The sequence below is a fragment of the Schistocerca piceifrons genome, chromosome 5 (assembly GCF_021461385.2).
Source record: "Schistocerca piceifrons isolate TAMUIC-IGC-003096 chromosome 5, iqSchPice1.1, whole genome shotgun sequence".
Classification (NCBI taxonomy): domain Eukaryota; kingdom Metazoa; phylum Arthropoda; class Insecta; order Orthoptera; family Acrididae; genus Schistocerca; species Schistocerca piceifrons.
Genome location: NC_060142.1, coordinates 373,144,746 through 373,164,430, shown reverse-complemented (window position 1 = coordinate 373,164,430; position 19,685 = coordinate 373,144,746).

Below are 19,685 nucleotides of genomic sequence, written 5' to 3'. Positions count from 1 at the left end.
TTTGGTTGCATATCTTGGGATATCGTGAGATAGCGCTGGGCTGCGAGCGATATCTTACTGCAGAATGCTGTGAACAACTGCTAATAAGTGTATTGCAGACTGTAAAAGGCATGAAGGGTGTTGAATTATATCGCCAACAAGTAGGAATAAACACTTTTGCTGCAAAAATAGAAACAGGACCTTGGCTTAAGTCTTTCCTGTTGCAGAGATATAACGGACAGTTCCGAGTCTGAGTTTTCAGTTATCTCGGAAGTTGGACTGCGTCCTTATAAATTTGAGAAACCTCTAAACAACATCAAGATAGAACAAAATGATGATCGTGATGTTGGTTTGAGGGACGCTAAACATCGAGGTCATCGGCGCCGTACAAGTTCCCAATGTTTCCAGTTCCATTCTCGCCACTTCCCGAATGATGATGAGATGATCAGAACAACACAAACACCCAGTCCCCAGGCGCAATCAAGGTAGAAAACTTGCTGGATAGTGTTTAGTATTCACGTTTTTGCCTCCTAAGCATGGTGGGTAGCTATAAACTCAGTAAGACAAGCTATAGAAGCTTTTTATTTGATGTTGCCCTACAATTCACATCATAAATATTTACTAATGTACTCCAAATATGCATGGATGACTGTTCTAAGTACAAAAACTGGTAAAGATGTTCTTGATGCACTTAGAAAAATTTCTAAAAGTAGTAGAATTCCAAATCACTTACAGACTTTGGTGAGGACTGTTACAAGACCGATTTAACGGAAACACGTAAGATTAATTACTACTCATCATTTTGAATTCTGAAAGCTTCAGTTGTCGAGAAGTTCAATAGGACTCTTAAAGGAAAGGCGTTTAAACATTTCGCTGCTCATGGTTCTTCAAGTGGGTTCATATAATCTAGAACAATTAGTATGGCATCTGTTGATAACAAATAAAATCAAAATGAAAAATCTTAAACATGACTGCGAAATAGCAACTGTGTAAATCTGTAGATGTTGGGAAAAATCAGCCAACTAGTTGCAAAAAAAGAAAAAGTTTATTAACTCTTGACCTACATTTCGATATTTGTAAAAATATCTCCTTCAGAATTAGTGGGCCTTGTTACATCACATGATGGTACATTAGACTGGATGAAGCTGAGTGGCTCTTGTCATAAATCTTCAGAAGAAGATATTTTTACTAATATCCAAAGCTAGGCCAAGTGCTAATATGCCTTTTTATGTAACTGTTTGGCTGATTTTTTAACGTATTCAAAATGATAAATACAGGAAAATGTAAGTAATTGTAAAGTCAGTGATTTTGTTGGAATTAGTAAATGTATAGAAATTTTCAAAAAAGGGTACATGCTTAGCTGATCTCCCAAATTGCGTAGGACACCAACCCAAGAACGTAACTGATCTAAGACTATACACAACCTGTAGCAGGAAGTTCCTCCAGCAAAGAACTATAAAATTCCAGGTATCCATCCACATAGCTGGTTGAAAGAATAACACAAAAAGCAGGAAACAGACTTTCGTAAAATGGTTTAGGTTTCATAAAACACACACTTCGTGGATGATTTTTAAGAGAGAGAGAGAGAGAGAGAGAGAGAGAGAGAGAGAGAGAGAGAGACAGAGAGAGAGAGAGAGAGAGAGAACGAAAGAGAGAGGGAGAGAGACAAAATGTGTGTATGCAATTATATCTTCGTGCATTGCATGAACTTAAATGATGATTATGTACTTTCTTCAACACGGAAATACTGTCGGCCTTGGAGCACAACGTTGTTTCACGGAATTAAAAGGTAAATATCTTTTAAGTTTACCCAGTTTTTCACTATTTCAAGTGACTGGCATCCTTATTTGCATAACTCTGTGATTGGCTGGGTAAGGGGTAAAGGGAAACTGGAGAGAGAGGGCGTGGCTTGTCAGCTGATTGACCCTGCGCTTCGTAAACGAAGCAAGACTTAAGAACAACCAATACGATGTTTTAAAGCATATTGAGTATTTGAAACTTACATATGGCCATCTATAAGCCCACACTCGATACAAGTGTCTAACAATCTGATGCATATTGGATATCCCTTCCCTGCTCAGTGTCAAGGAAGTAGTGGGGATATCGTTTGCCAGTCACAAAGTGACACGGAAGTAGCTAATAAAGCGCTGAAACCATATGTGTCGACATACTTCAATGGATACTTTCTTTAAAAGAGCTGGAACACTTCTATAATAAATTATTATATATATTATAAATGGATCATTATGTAATAAGGTAAGTCCCATCTTTACAGTCTCCATTGCCAGAATATGAAATTTTTAAACATCGCTACCATTGATTATTAAACTGGTTCAGCTAGTACAGATTGCCTTACATGTTTGTTCTTTGAGAAAACAACTTATCGGTCTGATATCATATCACAATCAAGTGACAGCATTCAGTTAATCATTGCTCATCTAGTAAGAAGTCATATTCCAAATATTTTCATGATTGATGGAAATCATTCGTCAAGTTATCTTTCTCCAATAATTCTACTGTATTCTACATGTCCTTTTGACATAATCTGGAAATAAGAAGCATGTCGGCCTCATGGGATCTGTGATAGATATTTTGTTTTTCCATACATTACTCTACTACTAGCACTACACAATGAAACTGACTGCCAGTAAGAGACCAGCCAGATGGTTTCGCTACTTCGATGACACGTTCTTAGTATGGACACACGGAGCAGAGGAGTTGGATGCCTTCCTGACACATTTAAACAGCACTAATCCGAAAATCCAATTCACTACTGAGACGGAAAGCAATGGGCAATTGAACTTCCTGGATGTGTCTGTGATTAATCGACGGGACGGAACGTTGGGCCATAAGGTGCATAGAAAGTCCACAGATACTGATCGTTATCTACACAAAGAATCAAACCACCACCCTAGACAAAAAAGAGGTGTAATGAAAGCTTTGGTAGACAGGGCGTACAAACTTTGTGACCTGTTTATTTAAAAGATGAGATTGAACATCTACGGTCAACTTTCGTGAAGAATGGCTATTCTAGCAAGGATATAGATGGAGCACTTCGCTCTAGGCAGAGAATCAGGAGTAACAACGAACAACAGTCGTCCAAGGGCAAAGTTTTTCTTCCCTTCATTAGTAATGTCACAGACCGCATTGGGAAAGTTTTAGGCAAGTATGGTGTGGAAACTATTTTCAGACCCACCAGGAAAATAAAAGAATTTTTAAGGTCGGCAAAAGATGCACGAGACCCTTTGGCTACACCGGGGGTACATAAAATTCCTTGAAGTTGTGGACAGGTATACATCGGTACCACAAAGAGAAGTGTGAACACCCGTCTTGTTGAACATAAGAGGAATTGCCGCCTGGGTCACACGGATAAATCGGCCGTAGCGGAACATGTTTACCAGGAAGGTGATCATGAAATAAAATTCAGCGAGACGAGCGAGCGTCATATCAAAAACCTCGCATTATTATGCACGCTTGTATAGAGAGGCTATCGAGATTGATAAACATCGTAGTAATTTTAACAGGAAAGACGAAGGTGTTAAACTGGATAAAATTTGGATGTCAGCGTTGCATCGCAAGCGTGACAATTGATTACTTTCAATCGAGAATGTTTGCATTACCAGAGACAATCTCATAGCCGACGCCACGTGATCGACTGTGGCGCCCTCTGTACTGCGTATATAATCAGCGCTTCCTCGAGTTCTCTTCGCAGTTCGCCGCTTTACCTCCGAGGATGTCTCCCGTAGTCGGAGACAAAACGTCAGGAGAGAGTTTTATACTTGGATCACGGCCAATCATCCCGGAAGTTTTAAGTGAAGACAATACCGGCCGTGAAAACTTACATTGTATGAAACTGCATTTATTTCTGCTCTTTTATAACTGTAAAACGGTAATACAACATTTGATTTCCGGCTGTGCACAACTCGTGTTTGCTTATTAGCTCTACGTCACGAATTATTAACCGAGATAAAAATCAAATGAACATCGTACGTAACACATACTGAATCTTCACTGTAACCACATTTTAATTTTCTGAGAATGATATGTCGCTGAACACCTCTCTCTCAAACCTATTTTTTCAGATATAGGAATTCATAACATTTAAAACACTAAGTTGACATCGGTATCTATTTTGTCAAAATTGATAATTTACGTAGGACGTTGCTACATTTCATGTCGATGAAAAAATAATACTGACGACTAGAACATTTCAGAAAGATGTGACGTGTACGTTTTTCTTAACTCAGGCAATATTGTATTGCAAAAACATTTGAGTTGGTCAATATTGTAGCGTATCTGCTCTTAAAAAAATGGGCTTAAAATGATTTTAATTTGTGTAAACTAATACGGAGGCCTCTTGCGTCTATGATGATACGATACTTCGAGGCAATCTGTAAATAGCTGAGTAGACAGTACAGAACAATTTCAAATACTTTGAAGTAGAAAACGATTACGAGTAATCTATGTAATCTCGGCAGCTTGTGTAGTGATTATCAAGTTGACGTAAAAATTGTTGTGCAGGAATAGCGAAGAAAGGAAAGTCTCAAAAATTCGGAAAATTATACAAACATAAATTATTCTCCGTTTTATTCATAAATAAAACGTTCTGACTAGAGAGCAGGACGGATCAAATCAATAATATTTCAAGTTGTGTATACGTTTCATAAGTTATATCAATTACGAACGTACACAGCAGCATCAAGTTAGTTGCGCTGTAATATGTTGGACGCCGTATAAATATAACTAATTTATTGCGGGTTCTTTATCTTAAAATTAGTTTTCTCTTTTCAGTTGCCATGTTAGGTAACACAGAATGCTTCTTTAATGAATTTATGGTACAAAGTTGCATATGAACTTCAACAAAATGGGAGAAAGGAATGATCAGTGGTTTCAGTAATAATACACGATGCCCGTTTCACGCGCAGACTTATGTTACAACCTGTGGACTCTCCAGCACTTTCTAGGCTGGGTGAGTGTGGTTCCAGTTTTCGGCCTTGCACCCACCCACCGGCTCAACCAGTTTTGGATGGGGGGCGGGCGTGCCTCGATCTGTCGGCACGTGCCGAGGTCATGGTTGTAGCTGCCCCAATCTCCTTCCTTTCCGACCCAGTGCACTACCGAAGACCACGTGGCGTTAATGACTCAACTACAATGTGGGCAGGCGACGGCAGCAACCGGTTACTCCCAGTATCCCTGGCGCCGGTTGCCTGACGACGATAAAATCAAGTAGAATTCTGTGCACAGAAAATTGCGACATGTATCCTCCTATTAGAATTGCTATGCTACAACAAAAGTGGGAGTAATTCTAACGATAAAACGACCTCAGCTATGTGATAGTTAAACATTTATTGTACTACGACTGGTTTTGTCCTCAGAACTTCTTCAGGTTCGGCAACCTGAAGACATTCTAATAACTAAATCGGTCGTACCACAGTCAATGTGCACAGTTGAAGGGGTTTTCAATAATCATTAAAATTAGTGTTAACTCTGGAGCTCAACATCATCATCATCATCATCATCAGTGTTCTGACAAAAGGCAGGTTTTCACATGGTAGTTCTCCAGGTTGTCCGGTCTTCTGCCATCCTCTTCAGGTCTGCATAATTTCCTCTTCCCTTTATGTCGTCTATCATCTTGTATCTCCTTCTTCCTCTCAGTCTTCTCCCACAAACCAATACTTCCAAAGCATCTACTAGCAAGCACTCCCTTCTTAATGAATGTTCCAACCAGTAGTTTTTCCTTTCTCTTGCAACCTTAAGCAGACATCTTCTCTCACCAACCCTTTCCAATACTCTTTCATTACTCACTCTTTCCATCCAGCTTATTCTTTCCATTCTCCTCCACATCCACATCTCAAATGCTTCTAACCTTTCTTCATCCTCTCGTCTCAGCGTCATGTTTCTGCCTCATATGGTGCCACATAAGAGTCTCCTCTTTCTGTTGAATGCCTGCTTCGCTATGGCAATTCGGGTTTTCACCTCCTGGTGACATCTCAAGTCTTCAGTTATTGTGCTTCCGACATATTTAAATTCACTTTCTTGGCTAATGGTAGATTGTCCTATTTTAATATTGGACAGTCTGCGTCTTGTACTGATGACCATACTCTTTGTTTTTGCTATGCTTATTTGCATCCCATATTCCACACAAGCTTCATTCAGATCTTTGAGCATGTTATTCACTGTCCGCTCACTTTCTGACACTAATACCGTGTCATCAGCAAATCTTATACATTCTCTTCTCTTCCTCTGTTCCCATCTAAGTTTTTCACAATAATCTCTTCAAGGTATACTTTAAACAACAGTGGGGAAAGGCAACAACCTTGACTGACACCTCGTCCAAAGCTGCTTCCTTCTGACATTTCATTTCCAATCCTTATCCTTACTTTCTGGTGTAAATATAGATTCTGTATCATTCGTCTCTCTTTCCAATCTACCCCTTTCCTCTTCAAAATATCTATCAGCTTGTTCCACTGAACTCTGTCAAAAACCTTTTCTAAATCTTTAAAACAGCAAAGATTTCTCTACCCTTTTTCATATATCTTTCCCCTATAGTTCTTATCAGGCTAATAGCATCTCTTGTTCCTTTTCCTCTACTAAATCCAAACTGCTCCTCTGCATTCCCTCTACTGAGATTGCCATATAATCTTCTATTCAACACTCTCAGCAAGACTTTAGCTGCATGAGAAATTAGACTGATGGTCGGTGTTCTTCACATTTTTTTAGTGTTTCTGAGCTCAACATGATCGAGGTTATTACAAGTGGGAGCAATCATGCCGATATTTCTTGCTCGGTGTTCTGGTATACGATAATCTAGAACATAGTTTTTCTGGTAGTTTGCTGTGCACGAGGAGCTTGTCTCGCTGGGAGAATTGTGAAGATTCTGAAATGAAGGTGATCACAAATTAATTCAGAGTTAAGTGCACACTGGTTGGAGATATCACACCCAAAACAAGGTGCATTCGTTTGGTGTTTGTTTGTTGAAATATGGAGAATAGTCTGTAAAGTGTCGCTCCTGCAGCTGCTGACTATAATTTTGTACACACTTCTTTAGTTACTATCTATTTAAAAAAATATAAATACTGTTACGTTAGTTACAGTCTGTAAGTGTCGCTACTGCAGCTGAAGACTAGCACTTAGTACACACTTCTTCAGTTGCTGTCTCTGTAAAATATGTAAATCCTCTTACGTTAGATCCTTTCTTAGTAACTGAAAGGGGCCTACTAACATGAAAGATAGTTCAGTGGTGATAGTACATACTTTCAGGGATGAATGATGGAGAAAGACAAAGGTACCAGTTTTAGGTAAGGGACCCTGGTCCGGAAATCCCGAGTCGAAGGTTTTAGGCGATAATCGTTGTGATACCTCTGAAACTAGAAATACATGTACCGGTACAGTCGTTGTTAAGACTGTAGGGAACGAAATTTTGAGAGATGGTAGTCTGCAACGAAACAAGAAAAAAATATCCAACAAATATGACCTCTAAAAACCATGTTTTAAGAACTATGAGCACTTGTTCATCTTCGCTACTGTGAAACACATGTGTTCTACTGAGCAAGTGCTGATATATCTCACTATATACATATTTACTCACATTTACTCACATGATTTTCAATTATGAGTTTCGACTCAGTCGTTTCCGGACCAGGGTCTCTTGCCTCAGACTGAAACATTTATGCTTCTCCATCATTCCTGTACCCAACCTATATACTGATGAGCCAAAACAACTACCCACCACATGAGTTTTAGTGGCGTTGTGGGGACGTGATGCGGCAAGGACTGTATTAGTCGCTTACAACTACAGTTACCCAATGAAAACTCCTCTAACCTTGATGGCTAGAGTTCTGGAATGGAAAGCGCATCACATAGGCAGTACACTATCTATTTCATTGGAGTCCGTTCCAGTTTCATCCGCGGCGTCAGTTTCCACATCACTGTCGTCGTCATGTGTAGCGTAGTCATCTCCATTCTCCAAACTAATATTGATTATTAATTTCTCTATTGTTTCTTCCATTAACTCATGTCTAGGATAATATTCATTTTCAATTCCTTCTACATGTGTGCAAAGTTTTAACCTATTATGTTGGGTAATCTTAAATAATGACTCTTGGGTTACTTGTGTTAAATTATTTTAATTAATGGAAGAAACTTTATTACTGCACTTTTTTTGTTTCATTTTATTCCAGGTGAGCTACGTAGGGTTCAAATCACAGCGGTATTGTGGGAAATAAGAACAGTGCATGCGTTATGCTTTAAAACGGTATCTCCTTTAAAATTAGGCTTTGCCTTATTAGCCCAATCTGGGAAAGTGTTCATCTTAAGCTCGCCCTTTGCAGTCGTTTACTATGTAGTAAAGTCATCATTAGATCAAAACGAATTGCCGAATTTGTGACAATATATCTACATGATTCGTAAATTATCAAATGACCCCACGTAAGAAAGTGAAATTCTCCATGTGAGTACTATATCTGATAAATTTCAGATACACAATAAGTCGCACAAATTTAGAACTTGTCGATACAACAAAAAACGTATATATTACAATCTGTTGTTCCCAATCAATATAAACGACTTTGGAGACAATCTGAGCGCCATTTTCAGTCGTTTACTATGTAGTAAAGTCATCATTAGATCAATACGAATAGCTGAATTTGTGACAATATATCTACATGATTCGTAAAGTATCAAATGACCCCATGTAAAAAAGTGAAATTCTCCACGTGAGTACTATAGCTGATAAATTTCAGATACACAATAATTCGCGAAAATTTAGAACTTGTCGATTCAACAAAAAACGTATAAATTGCAATTAGGGAAAACTTAAATTGAGACATTCACAAAGAAAATTTAGTAGGAATGCGAACGTATAGACTGCGTGTTGTTGACAGAATACTTAGATAAGAATAATACCCACGTATTAAGTAGCCTGCCTACATTACGACTGTCCGTTATATTTAGGAGTGTTGTTGCGCCGTATGGGATCATTACCACATGGGATTGTCGGACAGCAGTGAAATAGTTAAATGAAGGGAAGATTGTGTATTATTATCGGCGAATAGAGGAGAGAGTGTCACGGATATGGTAAGCTAACTAGGATAGCAACCAGTAAAACAAAGACGTTTTCTGTTGCGGCCGGAACTTTCCGAGTAATTTCAGTCACCAAATTTCTTCTTCAGTTGCGAAAATATTTCGTTGAGTTCCACCTACATAGGAAAAAAGAGCGTCGTAATACAATGAGCAATCAGAGGTAGTACGGAAATATAGTGTTCATTTTCTCCACCTGTTATACGAGAGTGGAACGGTCGAGAAATAGTCTGAAAGTGATCCGATGAACACTGTCAGGCACTTATGTGTAAAATGCAGATTAGTCATGTAGTTGTTGATGTGGATGCCCTCCATAACGACCTGGCAAACTCCAGCAAGGCTACTCCCCGTGCCGCAAGATAAGAATAATTACCAGTGGTTTGACGAAAATGACAGTGAACTCAAGTTGATGTCTGGACACCAGATACGTCTGATCTAAAATCGATGAAACACGTCTTGGATGATATCGAGCGTCGCGTGTAGATTTTCGATGTAAGGGAAAAATTAAATGAAAGGTCTTACTTCCTGCACCAATGTGCTTACATTCCGGTGATGAGGTAGATGACCTCTACGAATAGTTACAAATATTTGTTCGTATTCTCCTAAAACATTGTGGGTAGTTATCAACTGAAGACATGAAGTCTGAATATGAGTCCGCGATCATTTTATTTTTAGCACTTTTATTATCAAAAGTCCATCTTGATCACATAGATTTCTTTACGCTTTATTACCTGTTTCGGCTTATCACCATCTTCAGCTCGTTAAAATATTCTTATATAAATCATCGTCAAATTAAACAGGATTGATATCAGAATATTTTAGCGATCTGAAGATGGCGATAAGCCGAAACCGGTCGCAAAGAAATCTATGTGATCAAGACAGACTTGTGTAAATAAAAGATTGTGGGTAGTTGTTGCCGAGATATAGAACGAAATGATCTGGCACCCGATTGATGCTCTAATTCCCAGAAAATATTTTTATTGTTTTATGTCATAGCGTCGATCAAGACATTGGTGCAAATTTTCCCGATTTTCTGGGAACGAGGGTGAACCTAACTGCAATTTATGGGTGGTCCTTTTTCACTTTGATAGAGAAAGCCCCATTTTTTCTTCACGGTGTGAGAAACATTTTAGTATATGCTTCCCTTTAGTATTTGACTAAAAATAGCATTTAGAGCCAAGGAATAGAATGCAAAGCAACCCTCACGTGATTCACTGTCGCCCAAAGGCACTGAAGTAACAGCCAGACAACATGGGCAAAGAAAATGTATCGTGACTCATCCACTTAGTTTCTTTCGTCGCTCAATGGACCAATCAGGGTGCTGTTCGCACGGCTCTATGTAACGGCACGTATTCCTTGCTTCTGAATAGCAGCATGAGAGTGGGAATTAACGTTCTGTCAGCCGCATCAGTTCCTCTTTTATAAGGACAGCTGACTGCAATTGATAAGGATGTTCGGTGACTGGTTCGTTCATCAGCCTTTAATTTAGATTTTGGCGTTCAGAACAACTGATTTCTTATCCCTGCATGTTATTAACTAGTTACGTACTTTTGCTATGTTGCACTTTGGAATTACATCACTTACAATGGACATGACTCCTTATTAATTGTTGTGTAATCTTTCCGACGAAATGTCTAAACTCTTAGGCTCCTGCAATTGTGAACCGTTTGAGCTTTTCCAGCTCTCTACAACAGCTCGTGGACACCAAAAATGCCTTCACGATATTGATGAAACGTACCTGAGACTATATGTAATCTGATAAAGCGCGCAAAGTGTATCAGCGCGCTTCCATTGGCGCGTATTAGAAGAAATCATAAAATGGAAGGTAAGAAATTCCCTGATATAACATCAGATTCATTGGAAAACCGATAATTGAGAATATCTGTAACGGGCAGGAAAAGGATCTATGTACATTCTCAGGGCAATAAGAAATTTTCGATAAGAATATGTACGATGAAATTTTTATTGCTCCTTCCCCTAATACATAAACATTTAGTAAGAGTTAGATATAAATGAGAACAAATCCGGTCTTTTTGTAATTATATCGTCATTAGGCATGAGTTATAGCAAATCGTGTTACCATATGTGAAACATGTTACTTGCTGTGTCGTCTTATAGTTGCGCCAGGTAGATGTCAAAACAAGGTTTGCGACTACCAATGTTCCGGAACGTAACTCACATGTTTTCCCGATAATTTTGTTTATTCATCAATATTATAAAAATGGAAGTACATATGTATGCACACTATGTGATCGAAAGTATCTGGACATCCCCAAAAACATACGTTTATCATATTAGGTGCACTATGCTGCCACCTACTGTCAGGTACACCATATCAGCGACTTCAGTAATTATTAGACATCGTGAGAGAGCAGAATGGGGCACTCCGCGGAACTCACGGACTTCGAACGTGGCCAGGTGATTGCGTGACACTTGTGTCATACGTCTGTACTCAAGACTTTCACACTCCTAAACATCCCTGGGGCCACTGTTTCCGATGATATAGTGAAGTGGAAACGTGAAGGGACACAACAGCACAAAAGCGTACAGGCCGACATCGTCCGTTGACTGACAGATACCACCGACAGTTGAAAAGAGTCGTACTGTGTAATAGGCAGACATCTATCGAGACCCTTAACATAGACAAATGTAATGTATTGCGAATACATAGAAAGAAGGATCCTTTATTGTATGATTATATGATAGCGGAACAAACTCTGGTAGCAGTTACTTCTGTAAAATATCTGGGAGTATGCGTGCGGAACGATTTGAAGTGGAATGATCATATAAAATTAATTGTTGGTAAGTCGGGTACCAGGTTGAGATTCATTGGGAGAGTCCTTAGAAAATGTAGTCCATCAACAAAGGAGGTGGCTTACAAAACACTCGTTCGACCTATACTTGAGTATTGCTCATCAGTGTGGGATCCGTACCAGATCGGGTTGACGGAGGAGATAGAGAAGATCCAAAGAAGAGCGGCGCGTTTCGTCACAGGGTTATTTGGTAACCATAATAGCGTTACGGAGATGTTTAACGAACTCAAGTGGCAGACTCTGCAAGAGAGGCGCTCTGCATCGCGGTGTAGCTTGCTCGCCAGGTTTCGAGAGGGTGCGTTTCTGGATGAGGTATCGAATATATTGCTTCCCCCTACTTATACCTCCCGAGGAGATCACGAATGTAAAATTAGCGAGATTAGAGCGCGCATGGAGGCTTTCAGACAGTCGTTCTTCCCGCGAACCATACGCGATTGGAACAGGAAAGGAAGGTAATGACAGTGGCACGTAAAGTGCCCTCCGCCACACACCGTTGGGTGGCTTGCGGAGTATAAATGTAGATGTAGATGTAGACCATCACCCAGGAATGCCAATCAGCAGTTAGGCGGGAGGTGAGAAAACTTGGGTTTAATGGTCGAGCGGGTGCGCATAAGCCAAACATCACGCCGGTAAATGCCAAATGACGCCTCGTTTGGTGTAAGGAGAGTAAACATTGGACGACTGAACATTGGAAAAACGTTGTGTAGAGTGGCGAATCACAGTACACAATGTGGCTAACTGATGGCAGGGTGTGGGTATGGCGAATGCCCGGTGAACATCCCTGTAATGGACTGGCCTTCACAGAGTACTGACCTTTGTCCTGTAGCACACCTTTTGGATGTTTTGGAACGCCGACTTCGTGCCAGGCCTCACCGACCGACATCGATACCTCTCCCCAGTGCAGCACTCCGTGAAGAATGGGCTGCAATTCCCCAAGAAACCTTCCAGCACCTTATTGAACGTATGCCTGCAAGAGTGGAAGCTGTCATCAAGGCTAAGGGTGGACCAACACTATATTGAATTCCAGTATTACAGAAGGAGGGCGCCGCGAACTTGTAAGTCATTTTCAGCCAGGTACCCGGATACTTTTGATTACATAGTGTACGTTTGTATGTGTACGTATGTTCTACGAGTCCTACTAAACTACTCCAACGATTTCAGCCAAACTTGGAACACATATTAGTTACCGTCTGCAAAGGATCGTTGTTGGGTAAGAGTCACCGAACTATCACAGAGAGTAACCATACTTTATTCAGCTAGTATTTGATAATAAGCGCATTTAGTGACTTGTAACAAACGTTACACATACTTTCATACCTTTACGAAACGTTTCCTCGCTAACAGCTCTGAAAAAAGGATGAAAAGAAAAGAGTTTATCGCGTACTGCATCTTCATTATTCACGCAGTAAAACTGCCACATGAAGCACAACGTTTTGATTTATTACTTCTTTACTACTAACTCTATTCACAACACATTTCGCAGACATTTACCATATATTTCGGTGAATATATAGCTACAATAATATATCATTGTACGACAAATTCTTCAAGATATATGACGTCATAAACACTGAGATACATGAAAAACTGCCACCTCATGTGTGACGTTTCAGTTTATTACTTCTTTACTACTAACTATAGTCGCAACAGATTTCACGGACGGGAGATACATACACCACTGGATGTCCCTCAAAAATTATATCATTGTTTGTCTCATAGTTCAGGAAATGATACCTCAGAAACATTGAGCTGCGCGAAAATGAAACTGCAATGGGAAAGTCGGTAGAGATATAGCAGAAACATATAAACAAATACGTGTAACATTTTTTCACTATATGTGAAATATGTTTGGCATATGTGTACACTGGCAAAGTCGCGGGTATAAGCGCACCCTAAACCACTGCAGCGACTTCATTCAAGTTTGGTACACGTATTAGTTACGATCTGGAAAAAAGCACTCTGGTGCAGATGATAACGTGGAGTGAGAAGAGGGGGGCGGGGAAGGGGAGTAGGAGGAGATGCACAGATAGCGAAGAGGAAGGATGAGATGAACAGAGATAGGAAAGAGGACAAGGGGTAAAGAAATACGCATGGTCAGAGAGACGGGGAGGAGAAGATGGTGAGAGGGGGAGAGGTTGGAGGATATGGGCAGAGAGAGGACCAGAAGAAGATGAACAGAGAATGGAAAGCAAAAGAGGTGGATAGAGAGATGGAATGGGAAATCTGGAAACATATGGGGGTAAACAGGAGATGGTCAGGAGCGATTTAAGGAGGAGATGGAGAAATAGAAGATTGGAATAAATACATACCTGAGCAATGCTGGGTTCTCAGCTTGTTATTACATAGTGTATGTAGATAAAAAAGTGTTTAATATGTATGGCAATTGTGGCTTTCAGTACCAAGACTGGATCGATGCAGCTCTCCACTCTAATATAGCCTTCGCATAACTATTGCAACCTGCACTCACTTGAACCTGCTAACTGTAGTCAAGACTTCGTCATCCTCTAAAAATTAAGCCCACCGCCCACACTTCCAACCACAATCAAACTACTCCCTGATCTCTCCGGATGTGTTCTAGCACCGATCCACTCTTGCAATCAATTTGTTCCCCGTTCTCCCTAGTCCGATTCAGTACCTCTTCGTTGATTGTCAGATCTACCGATCTAATCTTTTGGCATTCTTCTGTTGCACCACATTTCAGAGCGCTCAGTTCTCTTCTTGTCTGTTATGCTTGTCGCTCACATTTTACTTGAAAATAAGTCTACCCTCCGCGCAAATACATTTAGAAACAACTCCCTAATAAATAAATTTATAAGATAAACTGAATATTTCGTTGCTGCACGTCAGAACACAATAATAGTAACATTACGTAGGAAACTTCTTGATGTTCTCCGATCGTTCGCTATTACAGAAATTTATATTGCACGTTAAACATTTCTCTTTTTCAGAAACGCTTTTCCTGTTATTGCTATTCTACGTTGTATATCCTCTCTACTCCTGACGCCGTCGGTTGTCTTGGTGCCCAAATAGCAAAACTTGCCTACTATCTTTATCGTCTCTTTCCTTACGTAATTCTCTCAGTACCACCTGTCTTAATTTTGCCACACTACTTTAGCCTTGTTTTGCTTTGTTGATGGTCATCTTATAACCTATTTTCAAGATCCTATCCGTTCCGCCAAACTTCTCTCCCATGCCCTTTGCCGTCTGTGACAAAATCACAATGTCTTCGACAAACGCCACTATAACACTACCGGCTGCTCTTAACTTAGTGATATACTGACAATGTTATTCGTCTGAAAGTATTTTTATACTTTGATCGTGACTGTGTGCAATGGAACGGTGTCGGACTGTTTTTCGACTTTGAAAAATTGTTACTGCGAGGAAACATTAGCAAAGCAAACGGAAGTCTAACCAAGGCTCTATTATCAATCAAGTTATCGGTAACTGGGCAAAAGGAAACGGTTGCCAGCCTAATTACGTGAAGTTGTACCCAGTACTAGCAAACTTCATAAAGAAACTTAATGATTGGGGTTGACTCTGCTTGATGTTGAACTTCTGTTTTGCTTGTAAGACGGAAGACAGTAGCACAATTTAGCAAAGTAATGTACCAGTGATTTGACTTCACGGGAGGAGTATTAATTAGATTAGGCAACAACTGGCTCTCAGTAACAGTGTCTGTACGGTAAGGTAGGTAGATAACGATAATTTTAGATAAGTGATTGCTAATGGAGGTGCGTCACTGTTATGGACAGAAGCAATTTTTTTTTTTTTTTTTTTTTTTTTTTTTTTTTTTTTTTTTTTACTGAGTGCTATTTACATTCTCAAGGAACGTTTACGACCTAACGTTATTTAGTTCAAGTGGAACATGTGAGACCTGGATCTAGTATGGTATGAATATCTGTAGTCAGTTGGTTATTTTTGATTGCTCTCTTTGTAATATGACCTCTAAACCTGGCTCAACTATTAGCATGGGGGCCCAGAAACTAATCTATCGGTAGACTCAGATCGAAGCTGAACACTTCAATCACAACACAAAATAGGAAATACTGTTAACTACATAACATATGAAATTGAATACACTATTCTTTCAATAAGAAAAATCTTTAAACTGAATGCTTTAAATCTTCTCTTCGTAACTGTACTTTGATGAAACTTTGGCGATTCGTTTGTGGAAACTACGCGGTGTATTTCAAAACTTACCCTCACAAAACTCCACAAAAGTGTATTAAATTAGGGTAAGACAGATAATTACTTTTAAGTTCAGTAAAAAAGATACAGAAATTATCGTAGCACTTGCGATAGGACCTTGTCTAGGTAAACGTCTAAGGATAAAATACCGTGGCTTAACACAAAGTTTAAGAAAAAACAAAATTGTTATTGAACACGAAACCACATAACAAGTCCTTGCAATTATACTGTACTCAACTGATAATTGGAGATGAAGGTGGTGGCAGCGACAATCTCCTGTGCTATTCAGAAAAGGCGGCAAAAGTTTCCTTGGCTCTTCCTGTGTAACTAGCTATGAAAATTCTCTCCTTAGGATCGGTTTTTCATAGTACAGACCTAACCAAGGTATGCGACGATTAATAAGCCAAATGACGCCCGCATCCAAGGCTATATTACTTAATCTTGCAGTTCTTCTCGCCTCTTTCAGTTCGCAAGATGAGAACCCGTTCCCTGATAGCCACTGACTGACTCAAGCCACACATTTGCCTTGCAGTTCGACAGCCAGATCCATTTTTCTAGTCCTGTCTAGCCAGTTCCGTTGCGGAGGGACTTCCCTCCAAGGTTTACATAATTACAAATCTAGTTTCCCTATGCGTGAACCAGTATTACAATTAAAGTTTTAACTTTGCCGCTCATTATTTTTGAAATTACACCCACAGCTTAATTACAATTACATAAGTTATCATAAATAATGAATAAAACATTTATATGGATGTTACATCAATGAGCATGGTTATACAGAAATCACATTAAGTAAAAACAGACAAAGAAGTTAGATAAGATCATTATAGGTAACATTAGTGTTATAAGAACTACTATGTTGTCACCCAGAACAAATACTATGGGCGCAACATTGGATGTGCAGGAATAGTGAACCGTGATAAGTACTTTGTCTGGCCTTCACGTTTCTTTAGAAGTAATTTCAACGCAATTCATGTCACCTTTCGAATGGTAGATGTGGGCTACATCCTGTTATCTTTACTGTACGATTTTGCAGTATTATTGTGAGCTGATATTGCAAAGTATATATATGGTAGGTGTTTATTTCTTTTTCGTCGCATTCTAACTATTTTTATGTGATTACGTTCTTGCTTTGGGAATACAGTTTCTGGACGGGGCATCACTGAACTGGCTTAGAGTTTTCGGTTAAGTCGTTTTTGGAACATGCATTTCGTTAATTTTCCCCCCCCCCCCCCAATGGTCGAACAGTTGGCTTTGTTAGTACTATTGCTCAGAGACTAAGTTCCTTTATTTTTCTGTTGTAGGCCCGGGGATAGGCCACGCTCTAGCGGCTGCGTCTGCCTCTTTGACGAGTAATCAGAACGTCCTTGTTCACTTGTTCGAAACCGCCACTGCTTAAATCTCGAATAAAATTCGTTAGCAGTGGCGGCCACAGACTTCCGACACAAGAAGTCATCTTCGTTCTGCCAATGGCCTGGTCGAAGAGGGTGGAGGAATGGCAGAGGTTCAGGGCATTCTCTTGCCCTTCCAGTGGAAAAATGCCCCTAAAAAGTGGAAGAATCAGCAATGATCAACGGTATTGGGACGTAGAAGGCAACGGAAGCTATTGCATTAAAGGTGCGTAATGTTTATCAATAGGATATGTGGCCTGTAATTGAAAACGTCTCATGATGATCTGTCCACTGACAGAGGATTCCGGAGTAGTCCTCCATTCGGACCTTTGGGAGGGGTCTGACAATGGGAAGGTAACCATAAGAAAAAGATTGGATAACCAATGGAAGGGTAACGTTCTATGTATCGGAGAACGGAATGCCAGCAGTTTGAAAGTTTTAGATAAACTAAAATCTGAAAAGGAAAATGTTAAAGATAAATCTAAATATAGTGGGAATCAGTAAAGAAATGACAAGAAGACAAGGATTTCAGGTCAGACGAGTATAGAGTATTGTCAACAGCAACATAAAATGCTATAGAGGGAGTAGGATTCGATATGAATAGGAAAGTAGGAATGAAAGTGAGTTAATGCAAACAGTTCAGTGATAGGGTTGTTCTCATCAAAACTGACAGCAAAGCAACTGCAAAAGTTCAGCAAGCATAAGTGACAGAGAAAGTCGGGCATATGAAGATATTCAACTGGTAATTCAATACGTAAAGTAAGATGAAAATCTAATAAATGTGGGAGATTAGATTGTGGGGTAAGGAGTAGAAGAAAGGGTTAAGGGAGAATGTTGACTTGGTCGTACAAATCAGAGAAGAGAATAACTAACAGAATTCTGCAATTACTTTCAGCCAGTAATAGCAAATACTCTGTTAAAACTCACAACAGGAGGCGGTATACTTGCAGAAAACTGGGAGCTATGACACCATTCCAGTTAGATTACATTATGGGCAGTAGAGATTCCGTGATCAGATATTGGATTGTAGGGCGTACCAAGGAGTAGATATGGACTCACGTAAAACTGTAATAATGACTAAGAGTTGGCTGATTTTTAAGAGACTAATCGGGAAGAACAAATGAGTAATGAATTGGGATGTGAAAGTACGAGTACTAAGGAATGAAGAAGTTCAAAAATGTTCAGGGAAAATCAAAAATACAGGAATAGGAGTCATTGAAGAATGAAATAAATAGGAACTGTACGTAAGGTAAGGTCAAATGGCTACGTGAACCAAGTGAAGAAATGATTGTGGGAACGGTGGACTGCATATAGAAAAGTCAATACAACCATCGGTGAAATTAAAAGCAAGGGCTGTAATATTTTGAGAGCAGAGGCAATTCCATTGGAAAATGTAGATAAAAGACCGGATAGGTGGAAAGAATTAAATGAAGCCCTCTACGAGGGTAATAACTTGTCTGATGACGTGATAGAAGAAGAAATAGGAGTCGACAGGGAAGAGGTAGGGGATCCAGTACCGTAGTCAGAATTTAAAGGAGCTTTGGATAACTTAAAATTAAATAAGCCAGAAGGGATAGGTAACACTCCATCAAAGTTTCTGAAATCATTTCGGTAAGTGGCAACAATACGACTATTCATGTTGGTGTATAGAGTGTTTGAATCTGTCGATATACGATCTAACTTTTGGAAAAACATCACCCACACAATTCCGAAGAGAGCAAGAGCCGACAAATAGAGAATTATCGCACAGTCAGCTTAACAGCTCATGCATACAAATTGCTGACAAGAAGAATTTACAGAAGAATGGAAAAGAAAATTGAGAATCAGTTGGATGACGATCAGTTTGTCATTAGGAAAGGGACAGGCATAAGAGAGGCAGTTCTGACGTTGCGGTTGATAGCAGAAGTAAGTCTGAAGAAAAACAATTAGTTAGTTAAATGCTCCACAGTTCATATGAACTATTTTTTTTATCGGAATGTTATGGAACGATCAGTTTACAGGGCATATATTTATGATTAATGTTGACATTAATGAACGTTAACATTAATGAACACATTATTATATTCAAATATTTTATTGTTTTATACTCTTTTTATACAACTGAAGTTTTTTTTGCAATCAGTTTTTTAAGTAGAAATGCGTCAACAGAATAGGAGCTGTTTACTGGAAATATTTTAAATTAGATTTGAAATCTGCTTCGCTAACTGTCAAACGTTTTATACCATTGGACAAATAA